We start from the raw sequence: 22,017 nt of genomic DNA, 5'->3' as shown, positions 1-22,017 counted from the left end.
CTGACTGCATCTAACTACCTTTTGTGTTGAGTGAACTCACCTCACTGCATATCTACCTTTTGTGTTGAGTGAACTCACCTCACTGCATATCTACCTTTTGTGTTCAGTGAACCCACCTCACCTCACTACCGTTGGGTTGAGTGAACTCAGCTCACTGCATATAACTACCTTTGTGTTGAGTGAACTCACCTCACTGCATATCTACCTTTTGTGTTCAGTGAACTCACCTCACTGCGTATCTACCTTTTGTGTTGAGTGAACTCACCTCACTGCATATAACGACCTTTGTGTTAAGTGAACTCACCTCACTTCATATCTACCTTTTGTGTTGAGTGAACTCACCTCACTGCATATCTACCTTTTGTGTTGAGTGAACTCACCTCACTGCATATAACTACTCACCTGACTGCATCTAAGTACCTGTTGTGTTGAGTGAACTCATCTCACTGCATATCTACCTTTTGTGTTGAGTGAACTCACCTCACTGCATATAACGACCTTTGTGTTGAGTGAACGCACCTCACTGCATATCTACCTTTTGTGTTCAGTGAACCCACCTCACTGCATATAACTACCTTTGGGTTGAGTGAACTCACCTTTTGTGTTGAGTGAACTCACCTCACTGCATATCTTCCTTTTGTGTTCAGTGAACCCACCTCACTGCATATAACTACCTTTGGGTTGAGTGAACTCACCTCTCTGCATATAACTACCTTTTGTATTCAGTGAACTCACCTCACTGCATATCTACCTTTTGTGTTGAGTGAACTCACCTCACTGCATATAACGACCTTTGTGTTGAGTGAACTCACCTCACTGCATATCTACCTTTTGTGTTGAGTGAACTCACCTCACTGCATATAACTACTCACCTGACTGCATCTAACTACCTTTTGTGTTGAGTGAACTCACCTCACTGCATATCTACCTTTTGTGTTGAGTGAACTCACCTCACTGCATATCTACCTTTTGTGTTCAGTGAACCCACCTCACCTCACTACCTTTGGGTTGAGTGAACTCAGCTCACTGCATATAACTACCTTTGTGTTGAGTGAACTCACCTCACTGCATATCTACCTTTTGTGTTGAGTGAACTCACCTCACTGCATATCTACCTTTTGTGTTGAGTGAACTCACCTCACTGCATATAACGACCTTTGTGTTAAGTGAACTCACCTCACTGCATATCTACCTTTTGTGTTGAGTGAACTCACCTCACTGCATATAACGACCTTTGTGTTGAGTGAACTCACCTCACTGCATATCTACCTTTTGTGTTCAGTGAACCCACCTCACTGCATATAACTACCTTTGGGTTGAGTGAACTCACCTTTTGTGTTGAGTGAACTCACCTCACTGCATATCTACCTTTTGTGTTCAGTGAACCCACCTCACTGCATATAACTACCTTTGGGTTGAGTGAACTCACCTCACTGCATATAACTACCTTTGTGTTGAGTGAACTTACCTCTCTGCATATAACTACCTTTTGTATTCAGTGAACTCACCTCACTGCATATCTACCTTTTGTGTTGAGTGAACTCACCTCACTGCATATAACGACCTTTGTGTTGAGTGAACTCACCTCACTGCATATCTACCTTTTGTGTTGAGTGAACTCACCTCACTGCATATAACTACTCACCTGACTGCATCTAACTACCTTTTGTGTTGAGTGAACTCACCTCACTGCATATCTACTTTTTGTGTTGAGTGAACTCACCTCACTGCATATCTACCTTTTGTGTTCAGTGAACCCACCTCACCTCACTACCGTTGGGTTGAGTGAACTCAGCTCACTGCATATACAGTGGAGGAAATAATTATTTGACCCCTCACTGATTTTGTAAGTTTGTCCAATGACAAAGAAATGAAAAGTCTCAGAACAGTATCATTTCAATGGTAGGTTTATTTTAACAGTGGCAGATAGCACATCAAAAGGAAAATCGAAAAAATAACCTTAAATAAAAGATAGCAACTGATTTGCATTTCATTGAGTGAAATAAGTTTTTGAACCCTCTAACAATAAAAGACTTAATACTTAGTGGAAAAACCCTTGTTTGCAAGCACAGAGGTCAAACGTTTCTTGTAATTGATGACCAAGTTTGCACACATTTTAGAAGGAATGTTGGTCCACTCCTCTTTGCAGATCATCTCTAAATCCCTAAGGTTTTGAGGCTGTCTCTGCAAATCTGAGCTTGAGCTCCCTCCCATAGGTTTTCTATTGGATTAAGATCCGGAGACTGACTAGGCCACTCCATGACCTTAATGTGCTTCTTCTTGAGCCACTCCTTTGTTGCCTTTGCTGTATGTTTTAGGTCATTGTCGTGCTGGAACACCCATCCACGACCCATTTTCAGTTTCCTGGCAGAGGGAAGGAGGTTGTCGTTCAGGATTTCACGATACATGGCTCCGTCCATTTTCCCGTTAATGCGATTAAGTTGTCCTGTACCCTTAGCAGAAAAACACCCCCAAAGAAAAATGTTTCCACCCCCATGCTTGACGGTGGGGACGGTGTTTTGGGGGTCATAGGCAGCATTTTTCTTCCTCCAAACACAGCGAGTTGAGTTAATGCCAAAGAGCTCTATTTTGGTCTCATCAGACTACAGCACCTTCTCCCAGTCACTCACAGAATCATTCAGGTGTTCATTGGCAAACTTCAGACGGGCCTGCACATGTGCCTTCTTGAGCAGGGGGACCTTGCGAGCCCTGCAGGATTTTAATCCATTGCGGTGTAATGTGTTTCCAATGGTTTTCTTGGTGACTGTGGTCCCTGCTAATTTGAGGTCATTCACTAACTCCTCCCGTGTAGTTCTAGGATGCTTTTTCACCTTTCTTGTGAGATCTTGCGTGGAGCCCCAGAGCGAGGTCGATTGATGGTCATTTTGTGCTCCTTCCATTTTTGAACAATCGCACCAACAGTTGTCACCTTCTCTCCCAGCTTCTTGCTAATGGTTTTGTAGCCCATTCCAGCCTTGTGCAGGTCTACAATTTTGTCTCTGACATCCTTGGACAGCTCTTTGGTCTTTCCCATGTTGGAGAGTTTGGAGTCTGCTTGATTGATTGATTCTGTGGACAGGTGTCTTTTATACAGGTGACTAGTTAAGACAGGTGTCCTTAATGAGGGTGACTAATTGAGTAGAAGTGTCTGACCACTCTGTGGGAGCCAGAACTCTTAATGGTTGGTAGGGGTTCAAAAACTTATTTCACTCAATGAAATGCAAATCAGTTGCTATCTTTTATTTAAGGTTATTTTTTCGATTTTCCTTTTGATGTGCTATCTGCCACTGTTAAAATAAACCTACCATTGAAATGAAACTGTTATGAGACTTTTCATTTCTTTGTCATTGGACAAACTTACAAAATTAGTGAGGGGTCAAATAATTATTTCCTCCACTGTAACTACCTTTGTGTTGAGTGAACTCACCTCACTGCATATCTACCTTTTGTGTTCAGTAAACTCACCTCACTGCATATCTACCTTTTGTGTTGAGTGAACTCACCTCACTGCATATAACGACCTTTGTGTTAAGTGAACTCACCTCACTTCATACCTACCTTTTGTGTTGAGTGAACTCACCTCACTGCATATCTACCTTTTGTGTTGAGTGAACTCACCTCACTGCATATAACTACTCACCTGACTGCATCTAAGTACCTTTTGTGTTCAGTGAACCCACCTCACCTCACTACCTTTGGGTTGAGTGAACTCACCTCACTGCATATAACTACCTTTGTGTTGAGTGAACTCACCTCACTGCATATCTACCTTTTGTGTTCAGTGAACCCACTTCACTGCATCTACCTACCTTTGTGTTGAGTGAACACACCTCACTGCCTCTAACTACCTTTTGTGTTGAGTGAACTCAACTTACTGCATATCTACCTTTTGTGTTCAGTGAACCCACCTCACTGCATATAACTACTCACCTGACTGCATATAACTACCTTTTGTGTTGAGTGAACTCACCTCACTGCATATCTACCTTTTGTGTTGAGTGAACTCACCTCACTGCATATCCACCTTTTGTGTTCAGTGAACCCACCTCACCTCATTACCTTTGGGTTGAGTGAACTCAGCTCACTGCATATAACTACCTTTGTGTTGAGTGAACTCACCTCACTGCATATCTACCTTTTGTGTTGAGTGAACTCACCTCACTGCATATAACTACTCACCTGACTGCATCTAACTACCTTTGTGTTGAGTGAACTCACCTCTCTGCATATAACTACCTTTTGTGTTAAGTGAACTCACCTCACTACATATAACTACCTTTGTGTTGAGTGAACTCACCTCACTGCATATCTACCTTTTGTGTTCAGTGAACTCACCTCACTGCATATCTACCTTTTGTGTTGAGTGAACTCACCTCACTGCATATAACGACCTTTGTGTTAAGTGAACTCACCTCACTTCATATCTACCTTTTGTGTTGAGTGAACTCACCTCACTGCATATCTACCTTTTGTGTTGAGTGAACTCACCTCACTGCATATAACTACTCACCTGACTGAATCTATGTCACGGTCAGTTACCTGTTCAGAGGAGGCGGCCAGTACGCACGGATACTGGCGGTCGTCCTGGTGGGTCTCGGCGGGGCGACCTGTCGATGCTCACCAGTGGGCGCTGCATCGCACGGCGTAGGCGTTGGCGTCTGGAGGCGCTGGCGTAGGCGTTGTGTGGCGTTGCGTGCACAGGGATGGCTGCTGTGTATGCTCTGATCTGGCGTTTGCGCGTGCGGGCGCTGCGCGGGCGCGCGCGTGCGCGTCTAGGCGTGCGCGTGTGCGTGCGCGTACGTGACCGCATCTGCGCATGCGCGCGCGGCGTGTTGTGCGGTGCGCATGCGCGCGCGGCGCGTCATGCCGTGCGCGCCAAAGATGCCTATTTAAGTCTGGAGAGTGCATTGCTACCTTGCTGTAGTATTGCAGCTAGTGTGTACTCCCGTGCCGTGACTTGTTGTCTGCCTGCTTGTTTGTTCCCGGAAACCTGACCTCGGCTTGTCTGACTGCCCGCCTGTTGATGACCTCTGCTTGCCTGACCACCCGCTCTGTTGCCGAACTCTGTCCGTCTGAGAAACCGCTCCGTTGCCGACCTCTGCCTTGTCTGACTACCCGCTCTGCTGCCGAACCCTGCCTGTCTGAGAACCCGCTCCGTTGCCGACTCCTGCTTGTCCTGGGATTTGCCTTGCTACTATCCACGCTGGTCGTTGAGTCCTTGCACCACCCGACTCAGGCCAGGGGAGTGCCGCGGTTCCAGTCTGCTCAGCTCACCACCGGATCCTGCGAGCACTCCTGCCTCCTGCACACCTTAGTGCTCCTGTTCCCACTCCAGGAGTACTGGGTGTCAAGCTGCAAGAGTTGCTACCCTCAGCACAACGGTCTCCTCTGCTACCAGGTTTGTGACATAATACTACAGCCACTAATGGAGACCGCTGAGGTAGCAACAGTACTAACCACCCTCTGCAATCAGATGGCCGCATTGACAGATGCCCTGAAGGAGCTCCAAGCGGGTCACCAACGGCTGGAAGGCCGCATGGACACTCTCTCAGCAGCTGCACCTAGTCAGCCGCCTGCCCCTGCCGTAGCACCGCAAGCACAATTACCAGCAGCAAGCAACCTTGCCCCTGCACCAGCTCTGCTAGCCCCTGAACCACGAGTCCCCACGCCAGAACGGTTCTCCGGAGATAGATCGAAATTCCAAGCCTTTAAACACGCCTGCCAGCTTTATTTTTCTCTTCAGCCACGTACCTTCCCTCATGAAGAAGTAAAGGTGGGTTATGTCATTTCATTACTCCAAGGAGATCCGCAGACCTGGGCTCACCGGCTGATGGATCAAAAGCACCCTGCTTTAGCGTCAACAGAAACCTTTTTTACCCATATGGCAGTCTTATATGATGACCCACAGCGACAGGCCACAGCCGAAATAGGACTAAGCAAGCTACGCCAGGGTCGAAGACCAGTAGAAGAATATACTTCCGAATTCCGCAGATGGTCAGCAGACACGGACTGGAACGAGGGCGCATTGAAACACCAGTACCGCCTCGGGCTATCCGAAACCCTGAAAGATGAACTGGCTCGGGTGGGAATACCAGCTACCCTCGATGCCTTGATTGATTTGGCAATCCAGATTGACCGGCGGTTACGGGAACGACAGATGGAGAAATCAGCAGGCACCGTCTCCCGTGCACTCTGGGTCCCTACTCTCCCCTCTGCCTCAGGCACAGCTTCTACTGCAACGATGGATCAAGAGGAACCAATGCAGTTAGGGGTTATGCGTTCTCCCGTATCAGCAGAGGAAAAGAACAGAAGACGACAAGGGAACTTATGCTTCTACTGTGGAGCTGCTGGCCACATGATCAGGACTTGCCCGGTTCGACCCATGGGTAAGGATTTTTCATCTAGAAATTCACCCTCTAGCTACCCTCCCAGGTTAACTAATCACCTGACCATTCCTATCTCATTTCAGTTCCCAGGAAGAACCATTAGGACCACCGCCATCATTGACTCCGGAGCCTGTAGTTGTTTCATGGACATTTCATTCGCCACTCACCATCAATTTCCAGTGCAGCCCCGCAAAGAACCACTCCACATTCATTTAGCCGATGGATCAACTGTCTGTTCAGGTCCGGTTACTATGGAAACCATTCCCACCAGTGCTCTTATCCTCGATACTCACCAAGAACTACTCAAATTCGACCTTCTAGCTTCTCCAATGTTTCCTGTAATTCTAGGACTACCCTGGCTTCAAGCACACGACCCACTCATCAATTGGTCTTCAGGAGTCGTCTCTTTCAATTCAGTCTACTGTGGGAGTTGCTGTTTATCCGTTAATCCAATCACTTCTGGCCCATTGCTATGTACATCAAAAGCACTTCAAGAAATTGTTCCGTCCCAGTACCATGAATACCTTGATGTGTTTGATAAGAAAGGGGCAGATTGTTTACCACCTCACCGACCGTACGATTGTCCGATTGACCTAGTTCCAGGATCCAGGATTCCGTTTGGGCGTATGTTTCCCCTCTCCGACCCGGAACAAGAAACGCTCAGACTTTATATTGAAGAGAATCTCAAGAAAGGATTTATCAGGCCATCCATCTCTCCAGCGGGAGCAGGAATCTTTTTTGTACAAAAAAAAGACAAAACACTAAGACCCTGCATAGACTACCGGGAGCTTAATAAAGTGACTATCAAGAACCGCTACCCACTACCTCTGGTCCCAGAACTTTTCCAGAAGCTCCGTGAAGCCAGAATTTTTTCTAAACTGGATTTAAGAGGAGCTTATAATCTGGTCAGAATAAGAGCTGGAGACGAGTGGAAAACGGCCTTTAGATCACGTTACGGACATTTCGAATACTTGGTAATGCCGTTCGGGCTCTGCAATGCCCCGGCGACATTCCAGTATTTCATTAATGACGTCCTAAAAGACTTTATCGATCAATTTATAATAGTTTATTTAGATGACATCCTAGTATTTTCAGCTTCATTGGAGGATCATCGCCATCAGGTCTGTCAGGTACTGGCTCGCCTTAGACAACACAATCTATTCGTCAAAGCCGAGAAGTGTGAGTTCGAGAAGAAGGTCATACAGTTCTTGGGACTTATCATTTCAAATGAAGGATTTACAATGGATCCACAGAAGATCCAGGCAATTCTGGATTGGCCAGCCCCCACCAACCGGAAGGCAGTTCAGAGGTTTGTGGGATTTGCCAATTTTTACCGCAGATTTATTAAAAACTTTTCCGCAATCATTCTGCCCATCACTCAGCTTACACGTCAGAATAGTCACTTCCTATGGAATGAAGAGGCTCAGGCAGCATTTGATAAGCTGAAGCAACACTTCACATCTGCGCCTGTTCTCAGACATCCGGACCCGGCATTGGCCTTTGTACTAGAAGTGGACGCATCTGATTCTGCGGTAGGGGCAGTGCTATCACAAAGACAGGGAATCAAGGCTTTGCTGCATCCAGTGGCATTTTATTCGAGGAAGCTGTCGGAGGCGGAGAGAAATTACGATGTGGGGGACAGAGAATTGCTGGCTATCAAGGTTGCATTAGAGGAATGGAGATACCTTCTGGAAGGCGCAGCCCAGCCTATACTTATCTTCACGGATCACCGTAACCTCGAATATCTTAAAACCGCCAAAAGGTTGAATCCAAGGCAGGCCAGGTGGGCTTTGTTCTTTTCAAGATTTATATTCCACATCACCTACAGACCAGGATCAAAAAACACAAAACCAGACGCCTTATCCCGTATGTTTCCAGAAGATGAGAATCCAAGCATACCTGATACAATTCTGTCTGATCAGAACTTTTTGATTATTCAACCAGCACTAATTAGCCAGCTCCGTCAGGCATCAACCGACCCACCGGAAGCCATCAAGGACTCTCTGGAAGAGAGGGAGGGCCTGTGGTGGTTCGGTAACAGGATGTTTGTGCCAGAAGAATTGCGTCACATAGTTCTCGAATCCTGTCACGACCACAAACTGGCAGGTCACTTTGGTGTTACGAAGACTCAGGACCTGGTGCAACGTTCATTCTGGTGGCCTAAGCTTAGAAGAGATTGCAAGGTATACGTAACTGCCTGTCCCGTATGCTGTCGATTTAAAGGATCAAAGTTCAAGCCATGGGGTCTACTTAACCCGCTGCCAGTACCACCCAGGCCCTGGCACTCAATTTCTATGGATTTTATTGTGGAATTGCCAAGATCAGAGGGGTGTAATACCATCTTTGTTGTGGTTGACCGTCTGTCCAAGATGGCGCACTTCCTACCTATGGAAGGTATTCCTTCAGCGCAAACAACGGCCAAAGCTTTTATTAAAGAGATTGTGCGCCTTCATGGGGTTCCAGCCGACATCGTCTCGGACAGAGGGACACAGTTCACATCCCGATTTTGGAAAGCTTTGTGCAAATCCTTGAACATTCAACTACATTTCTCATCTGCTTATCATCCACAGTCAAATGGCCAGACAGAACGCACCAATCAAACGTTAGAACAGTATTTGAGATGTTTCCTATCATCAGCACAAGACAACTGGGTCCAGCTCCTGCCATTGGCCGAATTCGCCTATAACAACTCCGTTCATTCAAGCACACAACAGTCTCCGTTCTTTGCAAATTATGGGTTCCATCCGTCATTTCTGCCAAACATTCTTTCAGAGACATCAGTACCTGCCTCTGACAACCTGATCAAAACATTACAAGAAAATAACCTGATCCTGCAACATACCATGTCCCAAGCTCAAAAGAATTACAAGAGGAAGGCTGATCTTCACAGAAGAGACAATCCAGACTTCAAAGTGGGGGATTCAGTCTGGTTATCTACGGTGAATCTCAAGTTGGCCTGCCCGTCCAAAAAGCTGGGTCCTAAGTTCATTGGACCATTTCCCATCAAAAGGAGGATAGGACCGGTAGCTTTTGAATTGGATCTCCCTGGTAACCTAAAGATTCATCCTGTATTCCATACTGCATTATTAAAACCTACCACTGTGGATTCCTTTTCTGGTAGAAGAACAAACCCACCGCCACCGATCTTGGTTGAAGGAGAGGAGGAGTACGAGGTGGAGGCAATCTTGGATGCCAGAAGAAGGTACAATCAGATCCAGTATCTTGTCAAGTGGAAGGGATATGGCATAGAGGAAAGTTCTTGGGAACCAGCAGTAAACGTCCATGCCACCCATCTGGTCAACCAGTTCCACAGGGATTTCCCGGAGAAGCCAGCTACTGAGGGCATCCGGAGGCTGCCCCTTAGGGGAGGGCATTGTCACGGTCAGTTACCTGTTCAGAGGAGGCGGCCAGTACGCACGGATACTGGCGGTCGTCCTGGTGGGTCTCGGCGGGGCGACCTGTCGATGCTCACCAGTGGGCGCTGCATCGCACGGCGTAGGCGTTGGCGTCTGGAGGCGCTGGCGTAGGCGTTGTGTGGCGTTGCGTGCACAGGGATGGCTGCTGTGTATGCTCTGATCTGGCGTTTGCGCGTGCGGGCGCTGCGCGGGCGCGCGCGTGCGCGTCTAGGCGTGCGCGTGTGTGACCGCATCTGCGCATGCGCGCGCGGCGTGTTGTGCGGTGCGCATGCGCGCGCGGCGCGTCATGCCGTGCGCGCCAAAGATGCCTATTTAAGTCTGGAGAGTGCATTGCTACCTTGCTGTAGTATTGCAGCTAGTGTGTACTCCCGTGCCGTGACTTGTTGTCTGCCTGCTTGTTTGTTCCCGGAAACCTGACCTCGGCTTGTCTGACTGCCCGCCTGTTGATGACCTCTGCTTGCCTGACCACCCGCTCTGTTGCCGAACTCTGTCCGTCTGAGAAACCGCTCCGTTGCCGACCTCTGCCTTGTCTGACTACCCGCTCTGCTGCCGAACCCTGCCTGTCTGAGAACCCGCTCCGTTGCCGACTCCTGCTTGTCCTGGGATTTGCCTTGCTACTATCCACGCTGGTCGTTGAGTCCTTGCACCACCCGACTCAGGCCAGGGGAGTGCCGCGGTTCCAGTCTGCTCAGCTCACCACCGGATCCTGCGAGCACTCCTGCCTCCTGCACACCTTAGTGCTCCTGTTCCCACTCCAGGAGTACTGGGTGTCAAGCTGCAAGAGTTGCTACCCTCAGCACAACGGTCTCCTCTGCTACCAGGTTTGTGACAATCTAAGTCCCTTTTGTGTTGAGTGAACTCATCTCACTGCATATCTAACTTTTGTGTGGAGTGAACTCACCTCACTGCATATCTACCTTTTGTGTTCAGTGAACCCACCTCACCTCACTACCTTTGGGTTGAGTGAACTCACCTCACTGCATATAACTACCTTTGTGTTGAGTGAACTCACCTCACTGCATATCTACCTTTTGGGTTCAGTGAACCCACTTCACTGCATCTACCTACCTTTGTGTTGAGTGAACACACCTCACTGCATCGAACTACCTTTTGTGTTGAGTGAACTCACCTCACTGCATATCTACCTTTTGGGTTCAGTGAACCCACTTCACTGCATCTACCTACCTTTGTGTTCAGTGAACCCACCTCACTGCATATAACTACCTTTGGGTTGAGTGAACTCACCTTTTGTGTTGAGTGAACTCACCTCACTGCATATCTACCTTTTGTGTTCAGTGAACCCACCTCACTGCATATAACTACCTTTGGGTTGAGTGAACTCACCTCACTGCATATATCTACTTTTGTGTTGAGTGAACTCACCTCTCTGCATATAACTACATTTTGTATTCAGTGAACTCACCTCACTGCATATCTACCTTTTGTGTTGAGTGAACTCACCTCACTGCATATAACGACCTTTGTCTTGAGTGAACTCACCTCACTGCATATCTCCCTTTTGTGTTGAGTGAACTCACCTCACTGCATATAACTACTCACCTGACTGCATCTAAGTACCTTTTGTGTTGAGTGAACTCATCTCACTGCATATCTAACTTTTGTGTTGAGTGAAATCACCTCACTGCCTATCTACCTTTTGTGTTCAGTGAACCCACCTCACCTCACTACCTTTGGGTTGAGTGAACTCACCTCACTGCATATAACTACCTTTGTGTTGAGTGAACTCACCTCACTGCATATCTACCTTTTGTGTTCAGTGAACCCACTTCACTGCATCTACCTACCTTTGTGTTGAGTGAACACACCTCACTGCCTCTAACTACCTTTTGTGTTGAGTGAACTCAACTTACTGCATATCTACCTTTTGTGTTCAGTGAACCCACCTCACTGCATATAACTACTCACCTGACTGCATCTAACTACCTTTTGTGTTGAGTGAACTCACCTCACTGCATATCTACCTTTTGTGTTGAGTGAACTCACCTCACTGCATATCTACCTTTTGTGTTCAGTGAACCCACCTCACCTCATTACCTTTGGGTTGAGTGAACTCAGCTCACTGCATATAACTACCTTTGTGTTGAGTGAACTCACCTCACTGCATATCTACCTTTTGTGTTGAGTGAACTCACCTCACTGCATATAACTACTCACCTGACTGCATCTAACTACCTTTGTGTTGAGTGAACTCACCTCTCTGCATATAACTACCTTTTGTATTCAGTGAACTCACCTCACTGCATATCTACCTTTTGTGTTAAGTGAACTCACCTCACTGCATATAACTACCTTTGTGTTGAGTGAACTCACCTCACTGCATATCTACCTTTTGTGTTCAGTGAACTCACCTCACTGCATATCTACCTTTTGTGTTGAGTGAACTCACCTCACTGCATATAACGACCTTTGTGTTAAGTGAACTCACCTCACTTCATATCTACCTTTTGTGTTGAGTGAACTCACCTCACTGCATATCTACCTTTTGTGTTGAGTGAACTCACCTCACTGCATATAACTACTCACCTGACTGAATCTAAGTCCCTTTTGTGTTGAGTGAACTCATCTCACTGCATATCTAACTTTTGTGTTGAGTGAACTCACCTCACTGCATATCTACCTTTTGTGTTCAGTGAACCCACCTCACCTCACTACCTTTGGGTTGAGTGAACTCACCTCACTGCATATAACTACCTTTGTGTTGAGTGAACTCACCTCACTGCATATCTACCTTTTGTGTTCAGTGAACCCACCTCACTGCATATAACTACCTTTGGGTTGAGTGAACTCACCTTTTGTGTTGAGTGAACTCACCTCACTGCATATCTACCTTTTGTGTTGAGTGAACTCACCTCACTGCATATCTACCTTTTGTGTTCAGTGAACTCACCTCACGGCATATCTACCTTTTGTGTTGAGTGAACTCAGCTCACTGCATATAACTACCTTTGTGTTGAGTGAACTCACTTCACTGCATATCTACCTTTTGTGTTAAGTGAACTCACCTCACTGCATATAACTACTCACCTGACTGCATCTAACTACCTTTTGTGTTGAGTGAACTCACCTCACGGCATATCTACCTTTTGTGTTCAGTGAACCCACCTCACCTCACTACCTTTGGGTTGAGTGAACTCACCTGACTGCATATAACTACCTTTGTGTTGAGTGAACTAACCTCACTGCATATCTACCTTTTGTGTTCAGTGAACCCACCTCACTGCATCTACCTACCTTTGTGTTGAGTGAACTCACCTCACTGCATCTAACTACATTTTGTGTTGAGTGAACTCACCTCACTGCATATCTATCTTTTGTGTTCAGTGAACCCACCTCACTGCATATAACTACCTTTGGGTTTAGTGAACTCACCTTTTGTGTTGAGTGAACTCACCTCACTGCATATCTACCTTTTGTGTTCAGTGAACCCACCTCACTGCATATAACTACCTTTGGATTGAGTGAACTCACCTCTCTGAATATAACTACCTTTTGTGTTGAGTGAACTCACCTCACTGCATATCTACCTTTTGTGTTGAGTGAACTCACCTCACTGCATATAACGACCTTTGTGATGAGTGAACGCACCTCCCTGCATATCTACCTTTTGTGTTCAGTGAACCCACCTCACTGCATATAACTACTTTTGGGTTGAGTGAACTCACCTTTTGTGTTGAGTGAACTCACCTCACTGCATATCTTCCTTTTGTGTTCAGTGAACCCACCTCACTGCATATAACTACCTTTGTGTTGAGTGAACTCACCTCTCTGCATATAACTACCTTTTGTGTTCAGTGAACTCACCTCACTGCATATTTACCTTTTGTGTTGAGTGAACTCACCTCACTGCATATAACGACCTTTGTGTTAAGTGGACTCACCTCACTGCATATAACTACCTTTTGTGTTCAGTGAACTCACCTCACTGCATATAACTACTCACCTCACTGCATCTAACTACCTTTTGTGTTTAGTGAACTCACCTCACTGCATATCTAACTTTTGTGTTGAGTGAACTCACCTCACTGCATATCTACCTTTTGTGTTCAGTGAACCCACCTCATCTCACTACCTTTGGGTTGAGTGAACTCACCTCACTGCATATAACTACCTTTGTGTTGAGTGAACTCACCTCACTGCATATCTACCTTTTGTGTTCAGTGAACCCACTTCACTGCATCTACCTACCTTTGTGTTGAGTGAACACACCTCACTGCATCGAACTACCTTTTGTGTTGAGTGAACTCAACTTACTGCATATCTACCTTTTGTGTTCAGTGAACCCACCTCACTGCATATAACTACCTTTGGGTTGAGTGAACTCACCTTTTGTGTTGAGTGAACTCACCTCACTGCATATCTACCTTTTGTGTTCAGTGAACCCACCTCACTGCATATAATAACCTTTGGGTTGAGTGAACTCACCTCACTGCATATATCTACCTTTGTGTTGAGTGAACTCACCTCTCTGCATATAACTACCTTTTGTATTCAGTGAACTCACCTCACTGCATATCTACCTTTTGTGTTGAGTAAACTCACCTCACTGCATATAACGACCTTTGTCTTGAGTGAACTCACCTCACTGCATATCTCCCTTTTGTGTTGAGTGAACTCACCTCACTGCATATAACTACTCACCTGACTGCATCTAACTACCTTTTGTGTTGAGTGAACTCACCTCACTGCATATCTACCTTTTGTGTTGAGTGAACTCACCTCACTGCATATCTACCTTTTGTGTTCAGTGAACCCACCTCACTGCATATACCTACCTTTGTGTTGAGTGAACACACCTCACTGCATCTAACTACCTTTTGTGTTGAGTGAACTCACCTCACTGCATATCTACCTTTTGTGTTCAGTGAACCCACCTCACTGCATATAACTACCTTTGGGTTTAGTGAACTCACCTTTTGTGTTGAGTGAACTCACCTCACTGCATATAACTACCTTTGGATTGAGTGAACTCACCTCTCAGAATATAACTACCTTTTGTGTTCAGTGAACTCACCTCACTGCATATCTACCTTTTGTGTTGAGTGAACTCACCTCACTGCATATAACGACCTTTGTGATGAGTGAACGAACCTCACTGCATATCTACCTTTTGTGTTCAGTGAACCCACCTCACTGCATATAACTACCTTTCGGTTGAGTGAGCTCACCTCACTGCATATAACTACCTTTGTGTTGAGTGAACTAACCTCTCTGCATATAACTACCTTTTGTGTTCAGTGAACTCACCTCACTGCATATAACTACCTTTGGATTGAGTGAACTCACCTCTCTGAATATAACTACCTTTTGTGTTCAGTGAACTCACCTCACTGCATATCTACCTTTTGTGTTGAGTGAACTCACCTCACTGCATATAACGACCTTTGTGTTGAGTGAACGCACCTCACTGCATATCTACCTTTTGTGTTCAGTGAACCCACCTCACTGCATATAACCACCTTTGGGTTGAGTGAACTCCCCTTTTGTGTTGAGTGAACTCACCTCACTGCATATCTTCCTTTTGTGTTCAGTGAACCAACCTCACTGCATATAACTACCTTTGGGTTGAGTGAACTCACCTCTCTGCATATAACTACCTTTTGTGTTCCGTAAACTCACCTAACTGCATATCTACCTTTTGTGTTGAGTGAAGTCACCTCACTGCATATCTACCTTTTGTGTTCAGTGAACCCACCTCACCTCACTACCTTTGGGTTGAGTGAACTCACCTCACTGCATATAACTACCTTTGTGTTGAGTGAACTCACCTCACAGCATATCTACCTTTTGTGTTCAGTGAACCCACCTCACTGCATCTACCTACCTTTGTGTTGAGTGATTTCACCTCACTGCATCTAACTACCTTTTGTGTTGAGTGATCTAACCTCACTGCATATCTACCTTTTGTGTTCAGTGAACCCACCTCACTGCATATAACTACCTTTGGGTCGAGTGAACTCACCTTTTGTGTTGAGTGAACTCACCTCACTGCATATCTACCTTTTGTGTTCAGTGAACCCACCTTACTGCATATAACTACCTTTGGGTTGAGTGAACTCACCTCACTGCATATAACTACCTTTGTGTTGAGTAAACTCACCTCTCTGCATATAACTACCTTTTGTGTTCAGTGAACTCACCTCACTGCATATCTACCTTTTGTGTTGAGTGAACTCACCTCACTGCATATAACGACCTTTGTGTTGAGTGAACGCACCTCACTGCATATCTACCTTTTGTGTTCAGTGAACCCACCTCACTGCATATAACTACCTTTGGGTTGAGTGAACTTACCTTTTGTGTTGAGTGAACTCACCTCACTGCATATAACCACCTTTGGGTTGTGTGAACTCACCTTTTGTGTTGAGTGAACTCACCTCACTGCATATCTACCTTTTGTGTTCAGTGAACCCACCTCACTGCATATAACTACCTTTGGGTTTAGTGAACTCACCTTTTGTGTTGAGTGAACTCACCTCACTGCATATCTACCTTTTGTGTTCAGTGAACCCACCTCACTGCATATAACTACCTTTGGATTGAGTGAACTCACCTCTCTGAATATAACTACCTTTTGTGTTGAGTGAACTCACCTCACTGCATATCTACCTTTTGTGTTGAGTGAACTCACCTCACTGCATATAACGACCTTTGTGATGAGTGAACGCACCTCCCTGCATATCTACCTTTTGTGTTCAGTGAACCCACCTCACTGCATATAACTACTTTTGGGTTGAGTGAACTCACCTTTTGTGTTGAGTGAACTCACCTCACTGCATATCTTCCTTTTGTGTTCAGTGAACCCACCTCACTGCATATAACTACCTTTGTGTTGAGTGAACTCACCTCTCTGCATATAACTACCTTTTGTGTTCAGTGAACTCACCTCACTGCATATTTACCTTTTGTGTTGAGTGAACTCACCTCACTGCATATAACGACCTTTGTGTTAAGTGGACTCACCTCACTGCATATAACTACCTTTTGTGTTCAGTGAACTCACCTCACTGCATATAACTACTCACCTCACTGCATCTAACTACCTTTTGTGTTTAGTGAACTCACCTCACTGCATATCTAACTTTTGTGTTGAGTGAACTCACCTCACTGCATATCTACCTTTTGTGTTCAGTGAACCCACCTCATCTCACTACCTTTGGGTTGAGTGAACTCACCTCACTGCATATAACTACCTTTGTGTTGAGTGAACTCACCTCACTGCATATCTACCTTTTGTGTTCAGTGAACCCACTTCACTGCATCTACCTTCCTTTGTGTTGAGTGAACACACCTCACTGCATCGAACTACCTTTTGTGTTGAGTGAACTCAACTTACTGCATATCTACCTTTTGTGTTCAGTGAACCCACCTCACTGCATATAACTACCTTTGGGTTGAGTGAACTCACCTTTTGTGTTGAGTGAACTCACCTCACTGCATATCTACCTTTTGTGTTCAGTGAACCCACCTCACTGCATATAATAACCTTTGGGTTGAGTGAACTCACCTCACTGCATATATCTACCTTTGTGTTGAGTGAACTCACCTCTCTGCATATAACTACCTTTTGTATTCAGTGAACTCACCTCACTGCATATCTACCTTTTGTGTTGAGTAAACTCACCTCACTGCATATAACGACCTTTGTCTTGAGTGAACTCACCTCACTGCATATCTCCCTTTTGTGTTGAGTGAACTCACCTCACTGCATATAACTACTCACCTGACTGCATCTAACTACCTTTTGTGTTGAGTGAACTCACCTCACTGCATATCTACCTTTTGTGTTGAGTGAACTCACCTCACTGCATATCTACCTTTTGTGTTCAGTGAACCCACCTCACTGCATATACCTACCTTTGTGTTGAGTGAACACACCTCACTGCATCTAACTACCTTTTGTGTTGAGTGAACTCACCTCACTGCATATCTACCTTTTGTGTTCAGTGAACCCACCTCACTGCATATAACTACCTTTGGGTTTAGTGAACTCACCTTTTGTGTTGAGTGAACTCACCTCACTGCATATAACTACCTTTGGATTGAGTGAACTCACCTCTCAGAATATAACTACCTTTTGTGTTCAGTGAACTCACCTCACTGCATATCTACCTTTTGTGTTGAGTGAACTCACCTCACTGCATATAACGACCTTTGTGATGAGTGAACGAACCTCACTGCATATCTACCTTTTGTGTTCAGTGAACCCACCTCACTGCATATAACTACCTTTCGGTTGAGTGAGCTCACCTCACTGCATATAACTACCTTTGTGTTGAGTGAACTAACCTCTCTGCATATAACTACCTTTTGTGTTCAGTGAACTCACCTCACTGCATATAACTACCTTTGGATTGAGTGAACTCACCTCTCTGAATATAACTACCTTTTGTGTTCAGTGAACTCACCTCACTGCATATCTACCTTTTGTGTTGAGTGAACTCACCTCACTGCATATAACGACCTTTGTGTTGAGTGAACGCACCTCACTGCATATCTACCTTTTGTGTTCAGTGAACCCACCTCACTGCATATAACCACCTTTGGGTTGAGTGAACTCCCCTTTTGTGTTGAGTGAACTCACCTCACTGCATATCTTCCTTTTGTGTTCAGTGAACCAACCTCACTGCATATAACTACCTTTGGGTTGAGTGAACTCACCTCTCTGCATATAACTACCTTTTGTGTTCCGTAAACTCACCTAACTGCATATCTACCTTTTGTGTTGAGTGAAGTCACCTCACTGCATATCTACCTTTTGTGTTCAGTGAACCCACCTCACCTCACTACCTTTGGGTTGAGTGAACTCACCTCACTGCATATAACTACCTTTGTGTTGAGTGAACTCACCTCACAGCATATCTACCTTTTGTGTTCAGTGAACCCACCTCACTGCATCTACCTACCTTTGTGTTGAGTGATTTCACCTCACTGCATCTAACTACCTTTTGTGTTGAGTGATCTAACCTCACTGCATATCTACCTTTTGTGTTCAGTGAACCCACCTCACTGCATATAACTACCTTTGGGTCGAGTGAACTCACCTTTTGTGTTGAGTGAACTCACCTCACTGCATATCTACCTTTTGTGTTCAGTGAACCCACCTTACTGCATATAACTACCTTTGGGTTGAGTGAACTCACCTCACTGCATATAACTACCTTTGTGTTGAGTAAACTCACCTCTCTGCATATAACTACCTTTTGTGTTCAGTGAACTCACCTCACTGCATATCTACCTTTTGTGTTGAGTGAACTCACCTCACTGCATATAACGACCTTTGTGTTGAGTGAACGCACCTCACTGCATATCTACCTTTTGTGTTCAGTGAACCCACCTCACTGCATATAACTACCTTTGGGTTGAGTGAACTTACCTTTTGTGTTGAGTGAACTCACCTCACTGCATATAACCACCTTTGGGTTGTGTGAACTCACCTTTTGTGTTGAGTGAACTCACCTCACTGCATATCTACCTTTTGTGTTCAGTGAACCCACCTCACTGCATATAACTACCTTTGGGTTTAGTGAACTCACCTTTTGTGTTGAGTGAACTCACCTCACTGCATATCTACCTTTTGTGTTCAGTGAACCCACCTCACTGCATATAACTACCTTTGGATTGAGTGAACTCACCTCTCTGAATATAACTACCTTTTGTGTTGAGTGAACTCACCTCACTGCATATCTACCTTTTGTGTTGAGTGAACTCACCTCACTGCATATAACGACCTTTGTGATGAGTGAACGCACCTCCCTGCATATCTACCTTTTGTGTTCAGTGAACCCACCTCACTGCATATAACTACTTTTGGGTTGAGTGAACTCACCTTTTGTGTTGAGTGAACTCACCTCACTGCATATCTTCCTTTTGTGTTCAGTGAACCCACCTCACTGCATATAACTACCTTTGTGTTGAGTGAACTCACCTCTCTGCATATAACTACCTTTTGTGTTCAGTGAACTCACCTCACTGCATATTTACCTTTTGTGTTGAGTGAACTCACCTCACTGCATATAACGACCTTTGTGTTAAGTGGACTCACCTCACTGCATATAACTACCTTTTGTGTTCAGTGAACTCACCTCACTGCATATAACTACTCACCTCACTGCATCTAACTACCTTTTGTGTTTAGTGAACTCACCTCACTGCATATCTAACTTTTGTGTTGAGTGAACTCACCTCACTGCATATCTACCTTTTGTGTTCAGTGAACCCACCTCATCTCACTACCTTTGGGTTGAGTGAACTCACCTCACTGCATATAACTACCTTTGTGTTGAGTGAACTCACCTCACTGCATATCTACCTTTTGTGTTCAGTGAACCCACTTCACTGCATCTACCTTCCTTTGTGTTGAGTGAACACACCTCACTGCATCGAACTACCTTTTGTGTTGAGTGAACTCAACTTACTGCATATCTACCTTTTGTGTTCAGTGAACCCACCTCACTGCATATAACTACCTTTGGGTTGAGTGAACTCACCTTTTGTGTTGAGTGAACTCACCTCACTGCATATCTACCTTTTGTGTTCAGTGAACCCACCTCACTGCATATAATAACCTTTGGGTTGAGTGAACTCACCTCACTGCATATATCTACCTTTGTGTTGAGTGAACTCACCTCTCTGCATATAACTACCTTTTGTATTCAGTGAACTCACCTCACTGCATATCTACCTTTTGTGTTGAGTAAACTCACCTCACTGCATATAACGACCTTTGTCTTGAGTGAACTCACCTCACTGCATATCTCCCTTTTGTGTTGAGTGAACTCACCTCACTGCATATAACTACTCACCTGACTGCATCTAACTACCTTTTGTGTTGAGTGAACTCACCTCACTGCATATCTACCTTTTGTGTTGAGTGAACTCACCTCACTGCATATCTACCTTTTGTGTTCAGTGAACCCACCTCACTGCATATACCTACCTTTGTGTTGAGTGAACACACCTCACTGCATCTAACTACCTTTTGTGTTGAGTGAACTCACCTCACTGCATATCTACCTTTTGTGTTCAGTGAACCCACCTCACTGCATATAACTACCTTTGGGTTTAGTGAACTCACCTTTTGTGTTGAGTGAACTCACCTCACTGCATATAACTACCTTTGGATTGAGTGAACTCACCTCTCAGAATATAACTACCTTTTGTGTTCAGTGAACTCACCTCACTGCATATCTACCTTTTGTGTTGAGTGAACTCACCTCACTGCATATAACGACCTTTGTGATGAGTGAACGAACCTCACTGCATATCTACCTTTTGTGTTCAGTGAACCCACCTCACTGCATATAACTACCTTTCGGTTGAGTGAGCTCACCTCACTGCATATAACTACCTTTGTGTTGAGTGAACTAACCTCTCTGCATATAACTACCTTTTGTGTTCAGTGAACTCACCTCACTGCATATAACTACCTTTGGATTGAGTGAACTCACCTCTCTGAATATAACTACCTTTTGTGTTCAGTGAACTCACCTCACTGCATATCTACCTTTTGTGTTGAGTGAACTCACCTCACTGCATATAACGACCTTTGTGTTGAGTGAACGCACCTCACTGCATATCTACCTTTTGTGTTCAGTGAACCCACCTCACTGCATATAACCACCTTTGGGTTGAGTGAACTCCCCTTTTGTGTTGAGTGAACTCACCTCACTGCATATCTTCCTTTTGTGTTCAGTGAACCAACCTCACTGCATATAACTACCTTTGGGTTGAGTGAACTCACCTCTCTGCATATAACTACCTTTTGTGTTCCGTAAACTCACCTAACTGCATATCTACCTTTTGTGTTGAGTGAAGTCACCTCACTGCATATCTACCTTTTGTGTTCAGTGAACCCACCTCACCTCACTACCTTTGGGTTGAGTGAACTCACCTCACTGCATATAACTACCTTTGTGTTGAGTGAACTCACCTCACAGCATATCTACCTTTTGTGTTCAGTGAACCCACCTCACTGCATATAACTACCTTTGGGTTGAGTGAACTCACCTTTTGTGTTGAGTGAACTCACCTCACTGCATATCTACCTTTTGTGTTCAGTGAACCCACCTCACTGCATATAATAACCTTTGGGTTGAGTGAACTCACCTCACTGCATATATCTACCTTTGTGTTGAGTGAACTCACCTCTCTGCATATAACTACCTTTTGTATTCAGTGAACTCACCTCACTGCAT

This window comes from Hyperolius riggenbachi, chromosome 1 (genome assembly GCF_040937935.1).
Source record: "Hyperolius riggenbachi isolate aHypRig1 chromosome 1, aHypRig1.pri, whole genome shotgun sequence".
Classification (NCBI taxonomy): Eukaryota; Metazoa; Chordata; class Amphibia; order Anura; family Hyperoliidae; genus Hyperolius; species Hyperolius riggenbachi.
This window is presented reverse-complemented; position numbering follows the sequence as displayed.